This window comes from Haliotis rufescens, unplaced genomic scaffold (assembly GCF_023055435.1).
Source record: "Haliotis rufescens isolate VD_foot unplaced genomic scaffold, xgHalRufe1.0.p SCAF_11, whole genome shotgun sequence".
In the NCBI taxonomy this organism is placed as follows: Eukaryota; Metazoa; Mollusca; class Gastropoda; order Lepetellida; family Haliotidae; genus Haliotis; species Haliotis rufescens.
Genome location: NW_025963791.1, coordinates 22,780,658 through 22,806,270, shown reverse-complemented (window position 1 = coordinate 22,806,270; position 25,613 = coordinate 22,780,658). Strand labels below are relative to the sequence as shown.

The 25,613-nt window shown below is 41.7% G+C and overlaps 1 protein-coding gene across 3 annotated transcripts in view; it reads left to right on the top strand.

The window, feature by feature from the left end:
• Positions 1-25,613, top strand: part of LOC124132816 (extracellular serine/threonine protein kinase FAM20C-like) — a 95,609-nt gene that overhangs the window by 20,600 nt on the left and 49,396 nt on the right. Inside the window, exon 1 of one of the 3 annotated variants that reach the window (XM_046496956.2) lies at positions 5,857-6,009. The exons of 1 other annotated variant lie outside the window; for it this stretch is intronic. The gene's annotated coding sequence lies outside the window, so the exon portion shown is untranslated. Of the gene's footprint in view, positions 1-5,856; positions 6,010-10,709; positions 10,832-25,613 lie in introns of those variants that run through there. One more of the 3 variants, XM_046496959.2, reaches the window with a different exon arrangement.

Here is a 25,613-nt window from a genome sequence, read left to right as displayed (position 1 = left end):
ATGTCTATATCAGAGTCAAATTATATTCATCAGACCCTTGACGCGTAGATACAAATGATACGGATGAGAACGTGGTGAAATGTGAAGCACTCATTAATATAACACACACAGTACACACAAACACAAACACACACACGCTCACACACAGACTCACAGACACACATAAACACCCACGCTCTCTCTCGCACAGACCGACACACATACATTCACAATTATACACACACACTTACACAGACACACATTCACATGCAGACACACATACATTCACACACGCACTGGCACATATAAATACTCACTCACACACACACTCACACTCACATAAAAAACCCACAGACAGACAGACACACATACAACCACAGACACGGATAAACACTCATACTTACACACACACACACAAATTGACGCACATACATTCACAGACACAGAGAAAGTCTCACACACAGAAATACACACATAAACACTCACACTTACACACAGATTGGCGCACATACATTCACACACTAACAGACACCTCCACACTCACACACACATAAACACTCATACACACACGCACGCACGCACACACATGCACTACGTATTATATTGCGTGATATATCTTTCTGTGAAGATTCCGGGGAAGAATAGGTCTTCAGCAACCCATGCTTGCCGTTAAAGGTGACTATGCTTGTCGTAAAAGGCGACTTACGGGATCGGGTGGTCAGGCTCGCTGACTTGGTTGATACATGTCATCTATCCCAATTGCGTGGATCGATGCTCATGATTTCAATCACTTGATTGTCTGGTCCAGACTCGATTATTTACAGACTGCCGTCATATAGCTGGAATATTGCTGAGTGGGGCGTTAAACAGCAAACCAACCAACTGTGTCCGTGATGTCAAGGGGTAAATTTAGGGTTTGCCGTCACTTTCAAATGTCAGTACTATCTGCCCGTCATGCCGTTCAACAGTGAATAAGTCTTTTCTTATGCCCCATCAGCCGTTTTTCAACCATCCTCGGGGAGTCGGTGAGCTGATTGAGCTCGTCTACTTTGTGGAATCAATGAGCAGATTCCGGTGCTGATCACTTAAATCAGATCTGTTACATCGATGCAATACCACTCACTAATCAGCCAATCAACGTCGAGGCTTCTCAATTCTCGGCACGAGTGCGAAAAGCATTCAGACCAGCATATCTGATTTCTGTGTCTCGAAAACGAACTAAAACGACTATTTCCGAATGTAGATGATTAAGCTGGGCCATTGTATCTGGTTGGGTATGTTTCGTACATTCTGTCTCTTCTTACGTCATGGCATCTCTCACCCAATAGGGAGCACCATCGAAGGAATATTTGTGGGTTTTAATTTGTACAAACCGAAACTTTCGAATGTAGGTGGTATAGAAATGAAACCGAACCTTTTTAGAAAGCTGCCATCTGATTGGCTCAAGAACCCACGCATCTTTAGTTTAGATCAGGCGTCAACATTCGCCTGACGCAAACTTATCGGAGTAAAAGATCTGATTGGTGCTGACGGCCAATTGGATTAATTTTGTTTTAAACCAAAAACATGGAACATAATTGTCACGCCGTGATACCCGAAAAACCGTTTTAGCCGCGTTGAACCTTACTAATTCCCCAGCGAACCATTTCACAATGCATCCGACTGACGTGAAATGGCTTTCAAATATTGTTGACGTCCAATATTTTTTATTTCATTTGAAAATCCACGAAACAAAGGTGGAAATGTATTTTTGATGAAACAAAGTGGTCTAGAGGCAATGCATATCTGTCTGTGAAGTTACCAATTCCTCCGTGAACCATTTTCCTCCGAGCCGTACAAAAACCTCGCTACCTCTCGTTTCTGTCTTTTATGGTTCTACGGTGGCACTAAATCAGCGTTTTGGATCAATTATTTCAACCCCTAAAGACAAACTCTCAAGACAAAGTAATAAAACAGATGCTGTGCGCACATCAAGTCATCTTAGCAGCTCGTAAATCCCCTCGTATGTGTGTGTCTGTCACACTGAAGCTGTGGGGAGCTTCTCTGTACAATACATGTATAATAGACTGAAGTTGCGTTACGGTGCTCTGTTTTAATGCTGGTCGGGAAACACGTCTTTGTTCTTGTGGACGTAAAAAGGATAGAGCACCTCGGTCAATGGATGTATTGGAAATAAACTCTGCCTCAGTAACCACGAATGCGTTACAGTGCACTGTTTTCTAATTGGTATGGGAACACGATTATGGTCGTTGAGTCCATAAAATGAACATTCCGTCAATGAATATGGCGGGAGCATGACATATGTCAACCAAATTACCGTGGTGCGTTTCGGTGCAGTGATTTTATTACTGAACAGCGTCCATAAAGTTGCAAGGACGAAAACGCATGTTCATGAAACCTCGTTTTACAAAGCGGGTTTAGCACTGTGACTAACGTAAGTGTTTGTAAAACTGATTGATGCCAGTGGTAGATTTACGATCGCTGTGTGAAGCCGAACCATTGTGGCAAAGTACGTGCTCAGATGAGATCTTCCTGTTCTTCGTAGCGGCCGCGATCATTCATGGCGTCATTCGTACCCATAACGGAAGTGTCATCACACACACACACACACACACACACACACACACACACACACACACACACTCTCTCTCTCTCTCTCTTTTATTTCCAACTTAGCACAGGCTTTCTCCAGTCCATGTCATGAAAGTTTTGACGCATATTTCTAGTGACGTCACGGCGTAAGTAAAGTGTCGCGATCACTCACTTAGTTTAGGAAGTGTCATCACACCTGCAAACACCTACCCCTCTCTCTCTCTCTCACCTACCTCAGATAAAGTTAGGATAAGATTTATGGATGAACAACTTCTTTAATACAATTAGGGGCGTCGTTTCGGTGTAGGTTCTAACCTGCTTGCATCGCTCCTATTTGTAATAAAGAAGTTGTTCATCCATAAATCTTATCCTAACTATGATGATTTACAAACCTAGAAGCATAATCAGGGCGAATCGGGATTCGAATCCCATTCATACGTTTCTGTCGCCTAAGGGACGCAACTCAGCATACAGCCAATTCCGGCGCCTTACATGACTCGTACATCCGTGGCCAATTTTCTTTCAGAACCTTGCCACGTTTCGGTTCTGTTTTGTTACAGCAAGTCGTGTTTTTCTTTACCCCAGGGTGCACGTTTGTACAGTACCCACACGTGTGGATCGACTGCCTCTCCGGTTCTAGCCTGACGGGGGCCTCGTATAGTCTTTACGCCTTATATAGTTCAAGTTCAATATCCAGAGGGAGCACTTGGACGCTCTTGATCTTTTATTACAGTAAAATGTGTGTTCCTAACCTTAGACAGGCTCCTTCCTAGGGGGAGCGCAGGTCTATGTGTTTCAACAGACGTGGATCCGGGGGCACTTGATTGTCGCCAACAGCTGAACGAGCTGCAGTTGAGTTTGCCAACCCCCCATCACCCGGCTGTCAAACAGACATAAACACAATAGTTAACATCCGAGCCCCACCATATCTAGATATTTGTGTTTTCTCTGATAACATATCATCTAAACATCAAATATCATCAATGCCTTTCTGCCGTAAAACAGCGGGCAAATATGCGGCCATATGGCTCAGCATATCAGACAAGGGTTTTAGTTTTCGGGATGTCGCAATAACAATGAAGTCGGAATTAGACCTGCTGTTGATGTTGACGTACTGCAAGTAGTAAATTGTCTACTTTAGCGTCGTTGTAACAGGGTCAGATACACAGCTCACAGCCAGGCTTGCAACGCCGGTGCAACAATGTACCAGAATCATTCTCCAGTTACATGATTGTGTGATTTAGCAGAAAGGAACACTCTTAAGTATCCAGATCGGGTAAACAGCCTTGCGTCAGGGCATTCCGGTTCCATATTATCTGTAAGGTTCCCTATAGCTTTAAGCAGTAGTTCAGTGATCCATGAGAATGGTCTATATAGAGAATCCTTAAAAAATGGAACGTATAGATACTAAAACATTAATCTAGGATCAGAAGGATATTTTGCCAACAAAATCCTGGAGTATTCTCTGGAGTTCCTCTCGCCTACTTGCTTCACACGCTGTGAGTGCTGTGCCTGGAATGCGGGTTTTTATGCCATATAATGAATTCAAAGCACTTGCACTTGCACAATACACATTACGTGCACGACGCTGATTTCGCGCGTTACATCAGAATCTTGTCCGGTGCAGCAAATAAATCATAGGATGCACACACGTTAAATTTAATGATGCAGTGTCGGCCATTCTTACGTGCTGAAGTCCACGTATAATGGAGTCCGTGACGTGCAAATAAATCCGTTGCATCAATCTATTATAAATGTTCCGTAATAAATAATTTTACTATTTCCAAAAGTCTCTTGACTGTGGATTTATACCTCATGCGGATGAAAACTGTCCTTTTAATCACAGAAACAAGTTGACACAGCTTTCTTTTCTTTTTATTATAAAAGTAGGCTGCTACCGGAAGTGACATTTGCACAAGCGCGTTGGAGGAGTGATGAGAATGAGTGCTGAAAGTTGAGAAGAGAAATAAATATCTTTTCTTTATTGCAACCCTTCTGTTTTGTTTTGTGAAGTTAAGAAATGTGCCAACCTCTGTGAAAACTGTCCTTTTAATCACAGAAACAAGTTGACACAACTTTCTTTTCTTTTTATTATAAAAGTAGGCTGCTACCGGAAGTGACATTTGCACAAGCGCGTTGGAGGAGTGATGAGAATGAGTGCTGAAAGTTGAGCAGTGAAATTAATATCTTTTCTTTATTGCAACCCTTCTGTTTTGTTTTGTGAAGTTAAGAAATGTGCCAACCTCTGTGCCCCCCAAACCACAACCTAATCTTAACGGTGACGCGAGCATGTTCTGACGCTAAGCCGTATTGCAACATGTGCGTAAGAAAATAATGAAGTCTGAAAATGTGGAATATTGTCAACTGATACGGGTTTCGGCTTTACAATATGCCAAGCGTTACAAAGGATTTGATACTGTAGGGCGTTTTTGCCGTAATCTCCCGTCATGCCATAGTCTGCGACAGACGAAGAACTGGTTAATTCCATCTTGGAATCACCAGGGACATCACGCGGAACACTGCATGGAGAGATGTGTGCACGGGGGTGCTGGAGGGAGGGGCAGACACCAGGGAGCAGAATGGGTGAATAAGAGAGAATTAAGACACCAGAAATATATGCGTTGGATCGAGCGTCGGAATGACGGCTGTTACTGTAGAGGGCTCCGATGTTTTTCGGAGAGCGGGTTTCAGTAGTCGGCGTAGGGGAGACTAGCATGTAGTCCAAGAAATAAAGTTATCAGAAAAAAGAAAATCCTAAACGAAGCCAAGAACAATGCTTATTTTCAAACTGAGGCAATCTAGACTTGCCAAATCATTCTAGACTTGAGCTGGATCCCATTTTTATTTATTCTCCAGGGTGTGGGACACAGTCTAGGGGTACGGGTGCAGGGCCAAGGAGAAGAACTGGCTATTCTCTTCCCAAAGAATTTGGTAAGATGGGGGAACGAACTTACGATTGGAATGGGATGGATGCATACAGAAAGGGGTGGGATTAAGGTTGAAAGCGAAGTATTGTAATAATTTGTCCCACATGGAATAAATCATAACTAAGCAAAGGCCATGTCTAGAATACTGAAATGCCGCTGCTGACAAATGAACCAATTGTTGACAAATGTAGCGAAATTTGATGCTTGACAAGAAATTCCCTCACCGTCCATAGTGTCACTTGATATGACGATGGCGCGATGGTAATCCCATTAGGAGGTGGGTGGCAACTGGGCCCAGTCTTTTCTACACTGTAACTTCAAGTCTTGTTGATATTTCCTGACCTAAATTCTTGCATTTCTCAATGTTTTCGTGGTTGCGACACCGCCATCAAGGGCGCTTCAAGGATTTATAGCTGCACATCTCTCCACGCCACGTCAAATCGCGTTTACCACTCAAAGTTTATTTGATGATATCTCCCATCATCAAAATTGACGAATGTTTGCGTGAACCGTAAGTACACCATTTTAAAGATTTTATTAGCTTGTTTATATTTGATTTAAAACTGTAAAACCAGATATCACGTTTATGTATCGTGAATCGGGTTTGCAGATAATGTAATATCTTCATAACGACTGAGGGTGCTATTAAGCTAGCGAGGGACAAGTATGAATATGTCAATAGATTGGGCTTGGATTTAATTATTTTGTTTTGGTAGTCGCTAAGTTGCAGTTGGGGGTTAGCGTTTGGAAACCCCCCAGATCATATTGGTTTTTGGTTTTGGTGCTGGATTGTATGCTGGAATGGTGCTGAATCAACGTGTGGGCTTGTGGGGAGAGTGTTGTGGTTGCTATTGTTGTTGAGATGGAGTAGGGGTGTGGGGTAGATGCTAGGTGGTTATTTTCATGTTTTGATAGGCTGTAGCCATCAAGGATACCATGTAGTGTTGCAATATTCTTAAATGCGGCAGTCGTCAACATTTATCCGGAGGTAAAATAATAATAGAGCTTGGTACAGATAGTGAGGTGAGCTACAAGCTTATTGCACTTCTATAGCGACCTTCATGCACGTGTGTGTGTCTGCTTGTACCAGTCTGGACTGATGCCGAAAAATAGTGCAAGCCCACTGGAATACCATGCCGCAGTTCAACATGAATACCCACTCAGAGACGACCAGTCCTTGTTGTTGGAACTAATGCCGAGCGCCAGTCAGGGGAACAACAAGTAACATTTTTCTTTTGGTATGACGCGACCGGGGATCGAACCCCGGACCTTCCGCTCCCCAGGCGGACGCTCGCTCTACCACTAGACCACGGAGGCGGTCGTCCAGATAGTGAAACGAGTGAATGAGTTGGGGAATATATTTTTTTCTCACAAATAGTCGAGACTGGCCTAGAGTGACCGGTAGTTCATGGTGAGAACAGCGCTCATCGACGTCAGACTATGGTGACGTACAATAAACCGTAATAAAGCTTTCGTTCGTCACAACGAAGGCCCGGGTTCGATTCTCTATGTGAATACAATGTGCTAGGCCCCATATTGATACCAAATGACATATTGTTGTTGTATTGCAACAGTAACATAGTATTTAAGATAGTTTTATTACACAAATGGATTTATCTCTTTTTAAAATAAAATAAGTAAATATAAAAGTACAATGGTAATTTCATATATCCAGCCAAACTTGACAATTGTTTTCCATCTGGTTTTGATTACAATAAATGCTTATATTTCATAGTCAAGATACCATGTTACTATAGTTACAGGAGTAGTGCTAAAGACCGAAAAAAACATACAAATTGATTCTCAGACCTGTTAGAAATAGAAGTTCAACCCTTTTTAGAGAATTGTGTGTGGTCAGTTGGCTTGTTAGCTAACTTCAGTTGTGGATACAGCATGTCGGTCAACGTGTCAGTTACATCGTAATAGAATACCCCACTCATGGTAATGCAACGTCTTCTCTTTTTGCGAACGTTGACAGCATAGCAAGGCACATCTTATCGTGTTCTCCTACAAGCTCGTCGTGGAAGGAGTTCAGTATGGATTAATTAACATGATAAGGCTGTTGCCGTATCGTATGCATATCGATGTTAACGTTTTCAAACACACTTCCTCCGCTGCCGTCGAGTCACGACGCCACGTGTAAATATCAAACATGCATCAAAACTGTCCTGGGAGATCGGAAACGAACCATGATTTCAATTATTAGTTTAATGACGTGCATTGAGTGCGAGCATGCGGGCGAGTAATGCACTACTGCAGTGAGATAACCCACCTGGTCAGAGTGCCCTTGTTGTATAAAACATGGGCTGATGAAAGGATCACCGAGACATGTACTCTTGTGATTCAAAGAGCCACAGCAGCAGTAATTAACCGATGTAAATTTATTGTATCTACCATGCATTCGTTAGTTACTCCAGTAAAACAAGTTTCAGCTCTTAAAAGTTTTTTCCCCGCTAACTCGGTTTCTCACGCGATGTTTGGGACTTGGCAAATTCCACATATTAGCAAGTCATTGGAGTCGGCGCAACGTGCTAATTTGCCGTGATGCTCTATTCCTCGCAACTATTTGCTTTTTCTTTTCCGGTCGACGTGACCTTGTGTGACCTTGGATGAGGTGGTCAACTAATGTGCCAAATTCAAGATGGTGTTGACGACGTGGGTGTTTTGACGCAACTCAGTGGCTAATATTTGGGTTGTCAATAGCGCCTATCTCTCAATGTCAATATCCAGCGTCTGGGTGTCCCAGTCTTCTCGGTCTATGGACGCTGCAGCAGAAAGATGCGGGAACTAAACTCCATCTCAAACGCATCGGCAGATTACTGATGCTAACAGTGAAAACCAAGCATGTTCCTCTGGCGACGGGTTGGAGATGGTTTTCATGGAGGATGCGCTCTTTAGTTTTTTTGTCTTGCTGTTGTAGACCTGTTTATTGGCATTTCCATTCTCTCTTCGCCTATGTTTATGTTTGGATAGCATTTAATGGCAAAGCATCAAGTACGACTGCTCTTTTCGCCCAAAGTCTTCACGAATTTGAACACGGCTATAACTTAACAAAGAGCATGTTCTTCGGTAGGCCTTAATAATGTATAACCCCATTTTTCACTTTCTTTCAACACTTGTAAATATGCCAAAACTATAAAACAACAATTGAGTATTCTTATACTATAGACCCTAATTTTCTACCAAAACTAATACATAAACTGGTTGTGAAAACTCGACAAAGGCAACATCAAAATAGATCAAGCAGTAGGCATGTGTAGGTGAGCTGGATTTACTGTCAAACACTCAACGGTCGTTCTCAGCAGTTTGTAAGCTAACTCATCTCTTTTACTCACAACAAAACACAAACCATTCCAGTCCCATTGCAAACAAATACACAAACAACAATTAAGGATTAAAAACTTAAAATGACAAAATAACAAACCAAGTCATGGAATGAAAAATACCAAGAAATAAAAACGAACAGGCACTCAACAAAAAATAAACTTGCATCACAAGAAACTTGTAATACGTCATATATTTCAACGCTTAACATTTACTCTCATTCTTCCACCAAACCCCACAAACAGCACTGCATCAGGAGTACATCTTCGCCTTTCAAGACCGCATTAACTAGTGCCTTGTTCACACATTTCAAACAGCTGTTTGCTACAAGTGAGAATCACTAAATAGGCACCCCATCATTTTAAACGAGAAAAAACCCACTAAACTTTCAAACGCTCTTTTACGCCAAAACGTAAGTCAGGCGCTCGAAGCAATTTAAGCTTCCGGAATCTCGGAATTACCGGACTTATTTTCGTTCCAAGACATTTTTGTAGCTTTTAACTTTGTAGCTCAAAACGCAAATATTAGTTTGTGTGATTACTGTTATGAACGAGCCTAGCGTGTGTGAACACTTGCGTAACATGTGGGAGGCATTAACGAGCCTTGTGTCCAGAGTGCTCTTCAGGCGTTTGTCATCCTGCGCTGTAGCCTAGTGGTCCACGCGTTTGCTCGCTGCGCTGAAGCCCTCGGTCAATTCCCATATGTTTAAAGAAGGTTCTTGGTGTCACCGAATATTGCTTAAAGCATCTTATAACCGTACTCACTCTATGTTATTGTCATGTTAACCAACTATTGTGTAATCGTCATATTTAGCAATGATCGTGGTGATTATTGCCATCATATTCATCGTAGCTGTCACCCTCGGTTGTTGACAACGTTATAATTGTAGTCGTGTTTCAATCAACGACGGTGGCAATATCTGCAACATACGCGTCCTTCTAGTTTGTAATGATGACAAACAAACCCGTGATTGTTGTTCCACGATTTTCTGCTAACTCCTACAAGGCATTATGTACCAGTATTGGAACAGACAAGTACATGTATTTGGTGTGTGTGTGTGTGTGTGTGTGTGTGTGTGTGTGTGTGTGTGTGTGTGTGAGAGAGAGAGAGAGAGAGAGAGAGAGAGAGACAAACGCGTCCATGTGTTAATTTTAAAGATGCGAAGGATGTGTCTAGTGCTACAGTTTTAACTGGTGTTAATATAAAATACTTGTTGCAGTACATAATAATTAAATACATTTATGTTAAGTGAGTTAGGGAGTATGGTTTTTCGCTGCTTCTAGCAATAGTCAAGCAATTTCACGAAGGGGATTGGGGGGCACAAGAAAAGGGCTTCCCTTGTTTGTACACGGTTTTTTCCGCGTGACGACGTGCAAGACATATGATGATAATTGCCTATATGATAATTGCCTATACAGTTTCTGTATTAGAAGAATGCAATATTTATTATCATGGTTATCATGCAAAACGATGATTATCAGATTGAATTCTCTGTTGGTTTAACGCGAAGTTTATTTCGATTCAAAAACGACATTTATCAGTTCATTTCCGCGTCGGCTACACATAAACAGCGACTGTTACATGCTAACGTCGTTTCCTTGACAACCTCATAAATGTGCAACATTCTAACTGATATACAAACAATATAAATCCAACCGCTGATTCATTTGGTCCAGGTACATTTGTTCACGAGAGACAGCAATTCTCATAATGTGCACACCGTCCACGGACCGACCACATAAAAATTAACAACAGTACATCGACGTGGCAGACCGACGTGGACGTTACGCCTGGAGAACGCGGGGGCCAGGTATTCCTGCCCCTCCTTCGATCAATGCAGGCTCTCTACCTGGCCTCACACCTGTCTGGCGGTCTCTGCGGGGGGTCCATACACACCTTGCTTAACGCTGCACGTCGTCACTGCAGAAGCTGCAACGCGACAGAAGTTCCAGATACATGCGCCTTACCTTGAAAGCATAACGTTCAGAGCTGGCATATCATACTATCTGGTGAGTGCTTTCTTTGGCTAAATGTGTCATTCTTTTGCTTACTTTGGCAATACGTGTAATTCTTTCCTGGTTCAACGGTGGCCAAGCTATGTTCCAGAATACATGTACATCATATTATCACGTCAGTTGATTGGGACGGTGATTTACTTCAAGACTTTGATAATAACGGGATTCTATCTGTTATTGTTTTAAATGAGACATATATTTAGCTAAGGATTTTCACAAATGTTAATAATGTTTGAAGATTTTGTCATCTGGTTTCATATATGAGTAAAACTAATTCATCTTGGGATTCCAAGAATACTGGAATGGTAACTTTCTTACACAATTTTTCTATCATAATTTTGTCTGTGCACATTTGAAATAGAATTTCTCAGACGAATGTTATAACTAATTTCTGAAGGCGTCGTTATTATGTTTGGATATGTCTCATATCATCGTATGGAAATATACAGCTAAAAAAACGTTAAGTACAACCCGATTATATTATATTACTATTATTAATCTGTCATGGCGAGAACGATTAACTTAAGTAATATGAAATAATCGGGTGGTCCTTGACTGTTTTTGAGTAGTTTAAAGTTTTCTGCTATAAATATTATCTTACCATCACGTTATGTAGATTTATCCCTTTACCTGGTGAAAGAAACATATATAAGTTCGGATTGAGCTACTCATTTCTATATTGATGGAACTATAAGAAAGTTTGCTACGCCTAAATAGTGAAAATATCAGTGAAATACACAGTGATTGAAGTAATCAGTAAAAGACATAGTGAGTGAAGTAATCAGTAAAAGACAAAGTGAGTGAAGTAATCAGTAAAAGACAAAGTGAGTGAAGTAATCAGTAAAAGACAAAGTGAGTGAAGTAATCAGTAAAAGACATAGTGAGTGAAGTAATCAGTAAAAGACACAGTGAGTGGGTGAAGTAATCAGTAAAAGACATAGTGAGTGAGTGAAGTAATCAGTAAAAGACATAGTGAGTGAAGTAATCAGTAAAAGACATATTGAGTGAGTGAAGTAATGAGTAAAAGACAAAGTGAGTGAGTGAAGTAATCAGTAGACAGTGAGTGAGTGAAGTAATCAGTAAAAGACATAGTGAGTGAGTGAAGTAATCAGTAAAAGACATAGTGAGTGAAGTATTCAGTAGACATAGTGAGTGAGTGAAGTAATCAGTAGACATAGTGAGTGAAGTAATCAGTAGACATAGTGAGTGAGTGAAGTAATCAGTAGACAAAGTGAGTTAGTGAATCAATCAGTAAAAGACATAGTGAGTGAAGTAATCAGTAAAAGACAGAATAAGTGAAGTAATCAGTAGACATAGTGAGTGAGTGAAGTAATCAGTAGACAAAGTGAGTGAGTGAAGTAATCAGTAAAAGACATAGTGAGTGAAGTAATCAGTAGACATAGTGAGTGAGTGAAGTAGACAGTGAGTGAAGTAATCAGTAGACATAGTGAGTGAATGAAGTAATCAGTAAAAGACATAGTGAGTGAGTGAAGTAATCAGTAAAAGACATAGTGAGTGAAGTAATCAGTAAAAGACATAGTGAGTGAGTGAAGTAATCAGTAAAAGACATAGTGAGTGAGTGAAGTAATCAGTAAAAGACATTGTGAGTGAAGTAATCGGTAAAAGACATAGTGAGTGAGTGAAGTAATCCGTAAAAGACAAAGTGAGTGAAGTAATCAGTAAAAGACATAGTGAGTGAGTGAAGTAATCAGTAAAAGACAAAAATGAGTGGGTGAAGTAATCAGTAGACATAGTGAGTGAAGTAATCAGTAGACATAGTGAGTGAGTGAAGTAATCAGTAAAAGACAAAAATGAGTGAGTGAAGTAATCAGTAAAATACATAGTGAGTGAGTGAAGTAATCAGTAAAAGACAAAGTGAGTGAGTGAAGTAATCAGTAAAAGACAAATCGAGTGAAGTAATCAGTAAAAGACACAGTGAGTGAAGTAATCAGTAAAAGACATAGTGAGTGAAGTAATCAGTAAAAGACATAGTGAGTGAAGTAATCAGTAAAAGACAAAGTGAGTGAAGTAATCAGTAAAAGACAAAGTGAGTGAAGTAATCAGTAAAAGACAAAGTGAGTGAAGTAATCAGTAGACATAGTGAGTGAAGTAATCAGTAGACATAGTGAGTGAGTGAAGTAATCAGTAAAAGACAAAAATGAGTGAGTGAAGTAATCAGTAAAATACATAGTGAGTGAGTGAAGTAATCAGTAAAAGACAAAGTGAGTGAGTGAAGTAATCAGTAAAAGACAAATCGAGTGAAGTAATCAGTAAAAGACACAGTGAGTGAAGTAATCAGTAAAAGACATAGTGAGTGAAGTAATCAGTAAAAGACATAGTGAGTGAAGTAATCAGTAAAAGACAAAGTGAGTGAAGTAATCAGTAATAGACAAAGTGAGTGAAGTAATCAGTAAAAGACAAAGTGAGTGAAGTAATCAGTTAAAGACATAGTGAGTGAAGTTATCAGTAAAAGACAAAGTGAGTGGGTTAAGCAATCATTAAAAGACATAGTGAGTGAACGAAGTTTTACGTTGCGTATAAGAGTATCCCAGCATTCACACGACCGGGTAACATAATCAGGGATCCGTGCATTGTACCTATTCAGAGGATGGAACCCAGGCCTTCAGAGACGAGCGAGCGCTTTATCACATCCTGTTTTAGACCAAGTTATCCACGCATCGCGGCACAGGCATAAAACCAGTCTCGAGGCAAAGATCACGCTGCTCTGTTGGTTTTAGGTAATGTTCATGGGCGTTATTGTGAATTTATTACACGATAAATCTCGTATTTCAACTTAAATTGACAACAATTAAAGCTGCCTGAGCTGACGCGGTAACAAGCATGCACTCGAGTTGAGATGAGGTTGAATGCTGGCTGCAATGTCGCTTTAGAACCCGTGGACAGAGTCGGACCAGCTGTCCAAATTAATCACAGTCTGGGCGGTGAGGTGATGGAGACAACAAGTAGCATCTTATACCGTCTATTGGTATGTCTTCGGCCGTTAAACCCCTTGCCTCGGGAAGATGGCCAACTGACTTTCGGGCTCTCCGGACAGATGCTCTAGCCACGAGGCAGTCTCACAGTTTCGGCATGACCAAGATCGTTATGTGGACAGGTTTGATATACCTGCGCTAGTGGGTTTCGCCGAAGTGGTTAACGTTTCTTTGTGTTTCCACTGACACGCCAGGATTCATGAAATTTACCTCCGAATTATGATATATATCATATACCAGAGGATGGAGACATACATGTATTACACTTGATAATCGAGCATGCAAGTGAAATCATGTCTAAAGACTGTTTTGCACCTTACGTAGAGTTGTATTTCCATGGCAATGAAGATCGGTAATTTACCCCACTCAATGGTTTGTTGGTTTGTAAACAGAGCTGAATTCATCATAAAGCAGTTTGCAATGGTTCGAGGGGCGGTCGGGTAGCCTAGTGGTTAAAGCGTTCGCTCGTCAAGCCGAAGGCCCGGGTTCGATTCCCGACATGGGTTCAATGTGTGAAGCCCATTTCTGGTGTCCCCCGCCGTGATAGTGCTGGAATATTGCTAAAAGCGATGTAAAACCATACTCACTACAATTGTTCGACAGTATATTTCATTAAAAAAAATAAATTATGACATGACCTCATTATTTACAACGGGATGAAAAAGTTACTATACATGATAAGCAAGGGTCAATTGCACCAATCAACCGTATAGCTAAGGTCAACCTTAGAGTGTAATTTTAAAATTAAATTACCCCCACTGTTACATCCGCTATGACACGTCCTTGCCTCTACATTGCAATCCATGGGAACCTCGGCACAATTTGATTGCATAATGATACCGTTTATACTCAGCACTGCCTCGATATACCGCAACAGCAGGCAAGGAGCAGAACCTACAGAGCCGTCTTGGTGAGACTGTCGGAGCTTTGCATGTGCGAATTTAATATAGGCCATCCTCGGAAAACAGCGCACCAACTCAGCATATAATAGCTCCGAGGATTTAGGATGAACGCAGGCATAAACGCAGACAATCGTAACATTTAATGTCACTGTTGTCAGCCCAGCTGTGTCTACATTGACGTCGCGTGGATCATCGAACATATTTCGAGCTATCCGCAGTTGGAGAGAACGAGAGTGCCGATATTAGACCAATTTGGGGAGAATAGTTCTGCTGGAACTTGGACCAAAATGTTACATCGTCTTATACTCGATATTGAGTCAAGGAAGTGTCAATGTATAATATGCATGGTATTTGCGACATTGCCTCCATTCTGGTTATAGAGATCAATTCATTCTTCATCACGAATTTGTCTTTTGTGCCCCATGGAATCTGTTTCAGTAGAAATTGGGACTGATTATTTTCCTGGGTTGACATTTTGAGTTAAACAAATCCAATGATTGAATGGAATTTTACGGAAAGTGCTTTCTTTTGTTTTGTACATTCTGTACTTGGAGATTATTAAATCAACTAATGTTTGTCATAACATTCCTATAACCACTTTCACATAAAGATAAGTAAATAACACTCAGTTCTTACACAAACAAGTGTGCGTATTTATGGGTCGCAATGCAGTTAGGACGTCGTAAAGGTAGAATTAATGTGGACATTATTACGATATGCTGTGCTGGGTCTACCGTTTATCATCTCAGTGAAAGTTTGTCTCTATAACATATACTAGTTTGTTTAGAGCATGACGTCATTCAATACTGCCACGTAGCGGATTTAACGCCTATTTGAACAATTAATTTGAAATTACAGTCAGGGCTGGGAGGAAGAGAAAATAATCAGGCTCAGGGACAGCGAGACAGACTGGGACGCAACTCTGTTCAGCGAATTGCCGCTTGTTAGACAACTCGGCACCCGTATCACGTGGTTGCATAAAGGCTGTCTTGTCAAAAAGCACGTTCATCGAATGGTGAAAATTGATATTTTGAGTGGCCCAGTCACTGAAAATATCAGCGAGTGAGTATGGTTTTACGCCGCTTTTAGCAATATTCCAGCAATATCACGGCGGGGTACACCAGAAATGGGCTTCACACATTGTACCCATGGGTCTTCGGCGTGACGAGCGAACGCTTAAACCAGTAGGCTACCCGACCGCTCCTCTGAAAATATCAACTTTCAAAAGACACCAAATAAGTAAACCATATTATTAGACAAGAAAAACCAAATACTCTACCGGTTATGTCATTTCTTAATGCTCTTCGTATGATCTTACTCTGAAAACCGAAGTGCCAGCAGGCAGACTTGAACGAAAGTGTCATATCAGTAGAGTTAAATATCGAATTCATTAACCTCGCATACTATTGTAATTCATCAAAACCATATAATGAATGTATGATCCCATAAATGGAATATGAGAGTCATTTGCTAGCTTTTGAAATCAAAGCGCAAATATGATGATGAATGTTCACTGGTGAGTGTTTATCGAATGCATTACTCATAATGAACTCCCCAACACCTGACTCCGAATCCGTTACATATCTAATTTCCCTGGTCCTGCTTAAAATAAGATATGGAAGGAAATGTGGCAATATAACTTCAACAAAACAAGCTGATTCAAAAACTCGAAATCAGATACGGACAAATATTCCCAACACGGAGTGACCTAAATACACCAAACTGTGTTTTGAAACCACCGTTTCTGTTTGCAAAATTGCAATTTTAATCAATCAGAATAAAAATCCAAATGTTCTGGAAATATTTAAACAATTTCAAGTAATGAACTTTTATTTACGAGTTGTTTTCGCCGATGGCCCCAACCTTGGAAACCTCCCACTTTCAAACAGTGGAGTCATGCTTTCCCCTCAGATCCATCCTTCTAGGAAAAAAGACGTATTAGTCGTGAACATAAAGTGGCAAATTGTTGTTTGTCTGGATGTCGTTGACCCGGGAAACTTAACGGCTGAAGAATACATTCTGTTATTTATCCTTGCTGTGTCGCTAACATGGCAATCGGTTCAGCCAGTTATGTAAACTCCTCACACCAATGAAGTTCAAACTCCAACATCACTTTAGGCGAGCTGATGAGCATAAATTCCGGGTTGACAAATGTTGACACGGCAAACTCTCACGTGATTCTAATGAATCAGATTTATTGTTCAAGTGGTCGGGGATTAAAAATCGGTTGACACGGAAATGAACAATATATTTGCGTGGTCAGTTTTTATGTTACTGAGCTAATTTTAAAGATTTCTTTTCGGTTGACGCCAGTTAAGGTGATACGCCGATTTCACTGCCTGTCACAAGTAATATTATAGGACATTCTTTTAAATTCAAATGTAATTGAATTCCGATGCCTGAAAAACAAAGTCGAGGTAACATTGAAATAACGTTTGTGTATTGTTAAACGCAGCACTCGGCAATATTCCGGCTATATCACGGCGGTCTGTATATAATCGAGTCTGGGCCCGATATTCCAGTGATTGACATCATAAGCATTGGTCTACCCATTTGGGATACGATGAAATGCATCAACCAAGTCAGCGAGACTGACCACCCGATCCCGTTTGTCGTCTTTTACGGCAATCATAGTCGCCTTTTACGGCAAGCATGGGTTGCTGAAGACCTAGTCTATCCCGGATCTTCGCGGGTGTTGAAATAACGGAAACGTGAAGAAAGTGACTGGGCGTTTTCCGTCGCCTTCGGAATCCCATCTGTATGACGTAAATACAGCGGGGGAAAATATCGAATCTGGACTTATGGGTGACAACATGAGCAACGATTCAGCCGCCCGTCTACGACCTCACACATTGCACAACAACCCGAGCGATACCTTAGCCGACTCTTTCGTGTCGACAAACATGGGGTTACTGTGTACCTTCCTGTGATATCCCAAAAGGATGCCCAGAGAGAGAGAGAGAGAGAGAGGCTGGGACTACAACTCCTTGATGAAGTTTTGGGTAGCTCTACATCAAGATACTGATAACTAAAAGGGGCGGTCGGGTAGCCTAGTGGTTAAAGCTTTCGCTCGTCACGCCGAAGACCCGGGTTCGATTCCCGACATGGGTACAATATGTGAAGCCCATTTCTGGTGTCCCCCGCCGTGATATTGCTGGAATATTGCTAAAAGCGGCGTAAAACCATTCTCACTCACTCACTCACTCACTCACTGATAACTAAACAGTCAACGCCTAGTTCTCCAGTCAAAAGAAATGACGATGAATACGGACATATTTGCAGAGTTTGTTTGTTGTTTTACGCCACACTCGGCAATATTCCAGCTATATGACGGATAATCGTCTGGATCAGACAAACCAGTGATTGATATTATGACAACGACCCATGCCTTCGGGGTACGATTATCAGCAATCAAGTTAACACAAGATCAATGGGTCAAGGTGGGTGATGTATCACATACCATAGACAGGGCAAACGAATCAAAGTAACTCAAGAGTCCTATCAACGCCACTTCTCTTCACTATGATGTAATTCCGGTTGTCCACTTTGTTTGTCTCGAAGTACGGATGACTCGATGTAGTTGCATCACTTTGGTGTGCCAGAGTCCTATGAACGTGGTTTGAGCCCTAGAATTGCCTTGATCACGATCTTTGCTCTGTCGGTAATTCCCGCTCTCGCTTTTTCACCAAAGTGGTAAACGTTTAAGACCAACATAGCTTAGGAGGTTTTCTTTCCACATTAACACCTCCGTCAAGCGGCTGGAATACCTTAAACCCTACCCTTTTCCTTCATTCACTTTGAATTTAAACATAGTTATCCACTTATAGTTCTTCGTGTGGGTACAGTTTTGTGGCTAATGTTCATTTAGGCCTCGCGCAGCTGCAAATAAAAGCAAGCTGCCAAGTTTATTGGGTATAAAAGATAAAAATGCATTCTAGTTACCATTAATTCACTTTCCCATACCTTTTCAAGATATCAACATGTGGTCGCCACAAATAACACGAGTCATCTAACCAATGATATTTTCAATGGCTTCTGACCACCGAGCGCAAATGAGTGCACTAACCAGACCATTAGGGACGGATTAGTGGCATGTGCAGTGTGTCTGTTGACGCCACATCAGCATGCGGACAGACGGCCCAACTCAAATTAAATCTGCAATGTGTCTGTTATCGGTATAGCTGATTCAGACCAGATTCCAAAGCATCTAATCGACATGATGAACTAAAACTAGCTCTGTGTTTACCTGGGCACGGTCTGCGAAGTTTTTTTAAACGGCCTTGGGCAAGACTGGGTTCCTGTCTACAGATGAATGTGATAAAACCTACGGGACGGGGTCGGGCCTTGTTGTGACTAGGGAGTTTTGCCGATGATTGATTGTCTACAAACTTCACGAATGAGAAACCTAACGTTTCACATCTACACGTATCAGGTTTATTTGCAATCGAAATAACGTCATTAAAGAAACAAGGACGACGAAGATAGGATTCTTCAGACTGTTTTGACAACTGTCTATTGTTTGCTGTTTGTTGTTTAACGCCGCACTCAACAATATTCCCACTATATGGCGGCGGTCTGTAGTAATCGAGTCTGGACCAGACAATCCAGTGATTGACATCATGAGCATCGATCCCTGCAATTGGGATACGATGACATGCATCAACCAAGTCTTCGATCCTGACCACCCGATCCCAGTTGTCGCCTCTTACGACAAGCATAGTCGCCTCTTACGGAATGAAGACCTATTCTGACCCGGATCTTCGCGGGTGTGACCTTGTCAACTGTGACATAGTGTAGCCCTTACATAGAGATGATCGTGACATGTTTCATCCCTGACTGAAAATACATGCGTGGGTTTGTGTGACTCAGATCAAGATATTTAAGCATATCTAAATCTCCAATTTCAGTCACCTGTCTGGTGACATTAAACTTGGCCAGGGGCCACATAATATAATACGTAGGAAGATAACGGATTGTTTGTTTGTCGTAGGATGGCCGTTCATGATAAATATTTATTATCATACCAGAATGATGAGATCTGACTAGTCCACATGATCTTGATAAAATACTGTGTAACCCGCCTTGGAGGGTAATAAATTTCTCAGCGGGGGAATAAATCTCTTATACCCCGCCACGAGCAATACAGGATCACTCGGGCTACATGTGTTTTTTATGCGTCATTCGCCTCCGGCTCGTGGTATAAAACCTAACGCGGGACGCATAAAACCCCACGTACCCCGAGTGATCCTGCTACAACAAATTTATCTTACCGACATGTTTAAAGGTGACACTGTAAAAGATTTAACACAAATTCAAAATTGATAGAAATGTTACTTATGTGGCGGTTATGTCCGGAACATTGTATCAATCGTCTCGGTAATGGCGTATTAATGAAAATCAAAATCTTTGACAACTTCTAGCCGTGCAAGGATCAATCGTGTCCCTGAGTAGAGTCCTCTGGTCTGTTTACACCATAATCTCATTATAGTTTGATCGTTGGTTTCGCCAACGCCAAAGTAATGCAGGTCTTAGACGTGAACCACTTTGGTTAGACCCACGAGTATGGGCATGATGCTGACAAATCGAGAAACACGGGATTCGAACCCACGACGCAAGGAATCCCGACGCCTTTGACCGACAGTACCACCCGTGACCACAGATACAGCGAGACCTCATGAAGACCGAATGACATTGACCTTTTGACATTTTTTTATGCAACATAACTCAAGTAATAGTCTATACTGCAGCGTAAATGATTTTTATCATTCAAGTATCGAGTTCATGTAAATACTTCTCAAATCGCTGCGTCAGCGGAAGTAAAAATGTCATCGTAATATATGTACTATATTATACGAGCCAAGGCCTTATCAGAGAAGTTTCTCTGAACACACGCCCTTGGAAAAGTTTACAACTGACCAACGCCACCAGTTGACACACCATCTTGGTTCTGTGTTCTTGTTTGTGTGTGACAATAACACCAAACGTTATGTTTTCTAATCGATTTTCGTCACGAGTACTCGAAAAACATTGCAATTCATTGCTTTGCAAACACTGTTACTGTTTGTCTATTGATCGGTACGCAGAGAAAATAATTTTATTGGAACCACTAAGGTGCAATTTGATCTACTGACCCCATAGGAGCTCGACGGTGAACTAAACTGCCGGGCCAAAGAAGGTATACACTTGAAAATGAGATTTGACCAATTAATTACAAACTTTATCGAACCGTAACTGGGATGAAAACAGTCGCCGAAACACCGTAAACTGAAGATCCAAAACACAACTATGCTACCCGTATCAAATACATCGTCAACGAATAACCATTTCTTGTTTGTTTCATGTTTGCCGCCATTAAACACGGGTGAAAACTTACTTTTGCCCGTGTTTACCAACCAACTGAAGCAACGGAATAAATATAGTTTCTGATTCAGAACTCTCGACATATGAACCACCAGGTCACGTGTAAAGAGTACCACACAGTATAGCTGTGGCATCAACGAGCTTTGTGCAGTATTCCCGTTATATCACAGCGTGACAGCTTAATGTGGCGGGCCAAGGTGCTGACAGGCTAAGGATTATAACCGAGAGGAATCTAGGATTCGAACAAACAGGTGCGCATCCTGGCAAGACAAAGGTACGCAACTCTGCACTTCGTAGGCGGCGCCTTTAGAACATTAGGCAGGCTGGGGTGGCACGATTTGCTGTATCAGTGGCTCCGGGTAAAAATATAGGTCACAGCAACATAAGCATGTAGCAAGAGGCGAGTAAACGGAGCGGGGGTGGGTGGGGGGTGTCAGGTTCGCATGTCATCATTTCTGAGTTGCCTGGATTGCCTGGTGTGTCATTATGAGGGTGGTGTTAAACAAAACAATGTAAGCTGTAGTGGACAGTGACTGACAACAATTATATGCCATCATTCCTTGAACTTCGAAAAATGAGTTACTTTAAGGCGAGAATTCTGGTTATACGTCATATATTCGTGTTGTCATTGTATTTGAGGCAGGGTTGGGAAGTCTTTATACAAAAAGAGTTAAGTTCGGTTTTCTGTGTGTCAGCTTAGAACGGGCACACATGGGTTCTATTCCTACCGATAACACCTTTAATTCAATCCATAGTGCACACGACCATAGTTCTTTCCACCTGAATACTCAGCAACAACTAAAATATAAAATTGTAATCCACCATCGGGCATGCCAGAACAGTAAAATCATTGTCCGAATCTCAGATTATAAACCTTGGTTTGTCAGCACCATGTGCTTGTTTGTGGGTTTCACTGAAGTAGTAATCTCCGCGAAGATCCGGGTTAGCATAGGTCTTCAGCAACCCATGCTTGCCGTAAGAGGCGACTATGCTTTTCGTAAGAGGTGACTAACGGGATCGGGTGGTCAGGCTCGCTGACTTGGTTGATGCATGTCATCGTGTCCCAATTACGTGGGCCGATGCTCATTATGTCAATCACTGGATTGCGTGGTCCAGACTCGATTATTTACAGACCCCCGTCATATAGCTGGAATATTGCTGAGTGCGGCGTTAAACAACAAACTAGAGTGGTAAACGTCTACAACCTTCACCATTACAGACCTTCCTCCCACATCAAGCTGACACGCCGTGATATAACACTAAAATACTGTTCAACTCTATGTTAAGCCAAACCCACCCACCTACCTTGTTACTCCGTACAACCGCAACATGGACGCTCAAGCGTATGCAGAACGCCCTTACGCATATGCACATGAACAAAGAATTCATACTGACGTTGAGTAATGCAGAAGTTGAATAATTTAGTACATCATGTGATTCTGCAGAAGAAGCGGTTATAACTATGTGTTCGTGGGTAACGTACGGTATTGATGTTTCCTACTAGTTGAGATGCGCGTAGGATTAACCGATCCGAACCTATTACACAAGCACATTCGCCGATCATATCAAAACTCAACTATCATAATGAAAAGGGCCTGCTGATTCATCAACAAAGGAACTAATCTATAATTCATGAAACACATTGTCCGACAAATGTGAACAAAATGATTGACTAACAGAACCAGTCTCCTTAGGGCATGCGTGCCGCGTTACGCAGGCATTCAAATCTTCAGATCCATTATTATAACGAAAGCATCATTTCTAAACCTACTACCAGAGGGGACCAAGATGCCACGGCCAAATTCTATTATCAGCGTTCACAGCGGAACTCGATGTCCACGAAAAGAATTTCGTCTCGCATCAGTTTTCACATTTACTGTGTAGGAAGCGAATTGGAGCAAATAAACACAACCTTCTGCCACAGAGAACCAATCAGGTAAACTAGCGTTCTTCTCACCTGAAATTTAGCACAGGTGTGTGATTTACCTCAATGGACCCTCCCGCCCATGGAGCTGAATGCAGTTATTCTATGTTTATTCTTCATGACCTGAATGGATCGTCTCGCAACCCACCGTACATTAGAATTAACATTGGAGGTAAACAAGTTGTACGTATATGCATTGTGGCTGCCCACCGACGCCCTACATGTTTCTATTATTAAGGTGGGGTGAGGTGAGGTGAAATGGGGGATTATAATAAATTTTGGATCGCGTCCAAGATTATTGCACTTATAAGCGACGTGCATGCACGTGTGTGTGTCTGCTTGTATATACTTGCCCGGACTGATGCCGATTTTATAGTGCCAGCCCACGGAGATACCATGCCGCAGTTTAACATGAATACCCAACTCAGACACAGTATACTGACTCAGAGCCCTTGTCCTTGTTTTAGCCCCTTAATGGCGAGCGTCAGGCGGGGTAACAACAAGTACCATCTTTTAACGTCTTTTAGTATGAAGCGGCCGGGGACACGGTCCTATTAAATAAGAAGTCTATGTAAGACTCCCTGATATTATCATATAGCGAATTTTACGTATATGTTGTACATGAAACAGGTATTATATATTATGTTTTGGAGCTACCATTAGTTGGACGCCACTATTACCAAAATCAATAAATATTTGTCGATTTTTGCGTTTGTATCAATCTCAAACCTGGTGATAAGACATTGTTTGCCCTTAAACAAAACGTAGGTATCGGGAAAACATAAACCCTGATTACACAGGAGTAAAATTATATTGGTCTAACTGAGGTTATCGACGTATGTTTTATAGCATTGGACAAACAAATATATTGACCCAACTTTTAACAAGATCAAAGCAACAAGCATTGTTTTGTACCGACACATGCGTCTTGATAAATAAACTGCGCACTTAAGGCTGTTACCGAAATCCCCATCAGTGCGATCTGAAATGCCAGAACCAGTTCAACCGTAAAAACCTTGACAATAATACCCGCTATTGACCTGCACGATGTCAACATTGTTTATTGTGCGGCTAAAAACAGATGTAAACAAACGTTCGCCGCGAACGTGACAGCTGACACAAGAAGTGATTTGGGTTGACTACTGTTTTGGGTTGCTTTGAAAAGCTGGTTTATACAGGTCGTTTGTACCGCATTTTCTCTCTTAACAGTCGATCTCGCTGGGTGGTTCGCTTCATAGTCTGGTACCCAGTCTGGGTCTTAGCTTTTAAATTGTGCCCCGTCAAGCTCCTCACATCGATAACCCGGTCGTGGAGCTCTTTATACCATGGCTACCACCGGTCACTGGTTCCTACCCGACTCACCCTTGTGTTTACAGAAAGGTAAAAAAAAAAGTCCTGAAGGCCGAAATTGAATGGCAGTAACTTCCAACAGGCTATGAAAAGTCTCTTCCGTTTCAGATGTTCATGGTAATTGTCGTTCGGAATATGTCCCGTGTTAACCTTTTCGAGGTCACATGATCAAAAAACACATTCAGACATTCACTTTCGCGATCTCGTAATCGACGTTGTATTGAAAGGACGTTCTGAAGCGACCTGTAATGGTATGTCCCCAAACCTTTGTGTAGCGGAAGCGAGCACTAAAAACTGATTTTTATGGGCTTGTATAAACATTCGACTGTATCATTAACATCAATCTCGGGTTCTGAACCTCCCATCTTACTGGGACTCCTTTTCAAGTTGCACATTAAACATCGATCTACACACCTGGGCCCACTTGCACAAAGCGATCTTAGCGCTACGACTATTGTAAGCCTATGTTAAAGTATGGAGTTACGATCATCTTAGCGCTACGATCGCTTTGTGCAAGTGGGCCCTGGGTTATGGTACCTCAGCCAAGACAGCGAGCCTGACCACCAAATCCCGACATCAACTGGAGATGCCTGGTTGCAAAATAACTTCTTCCACCATTTGGTAACTCAGGAAAACATCTTTTCCAGCAAACAGCTCTTTTGTTCTGATTTGACTACATATATCGAGGATTCGCTCGGACTAGGCTGCAATTCTAAGTGTGTATACTCTCGTTCTGAAGAGTAATTTTGATAGGTTGTGGATTTCAAGGTCATGAGCGAGAGCGAGAGAAATTCTGTGCGAAGTTGGTGATTAGAGACGGAGATAGTGACGTCACTTCCGAAAAGAAGCTTTAGCGGTGAACGGGTATTGGATGGGTATGAATGGAAATATAATACACTAGATACTCTAGGATTTGCAACAAGCGTCGTTGAGACTTCCTAATGCATTGTATATAGATCTCGTGGGGTAATTACCATATTCCTCCGCGATAAACTGACAATTTACGCAGTGTTCTACCGCCAAGAGAGACCAGTGTTCTTATCTTAGCGCGGCAGCCTATAACGCCATCAGCACAGCCGACAACTCAATCTTATACCTACTATGTAAGTACATGGTAATGAGGCATCACAGACAGCCCCTCTCGGCCGTGAGTCCTCGACACGCCCAGTAAAACACAGATTAGAAAAGACCTCAATCACCTAAGTCAGTTCCCGTGTTTGTTTTTCGATTAAATCTAATGCTGTGTA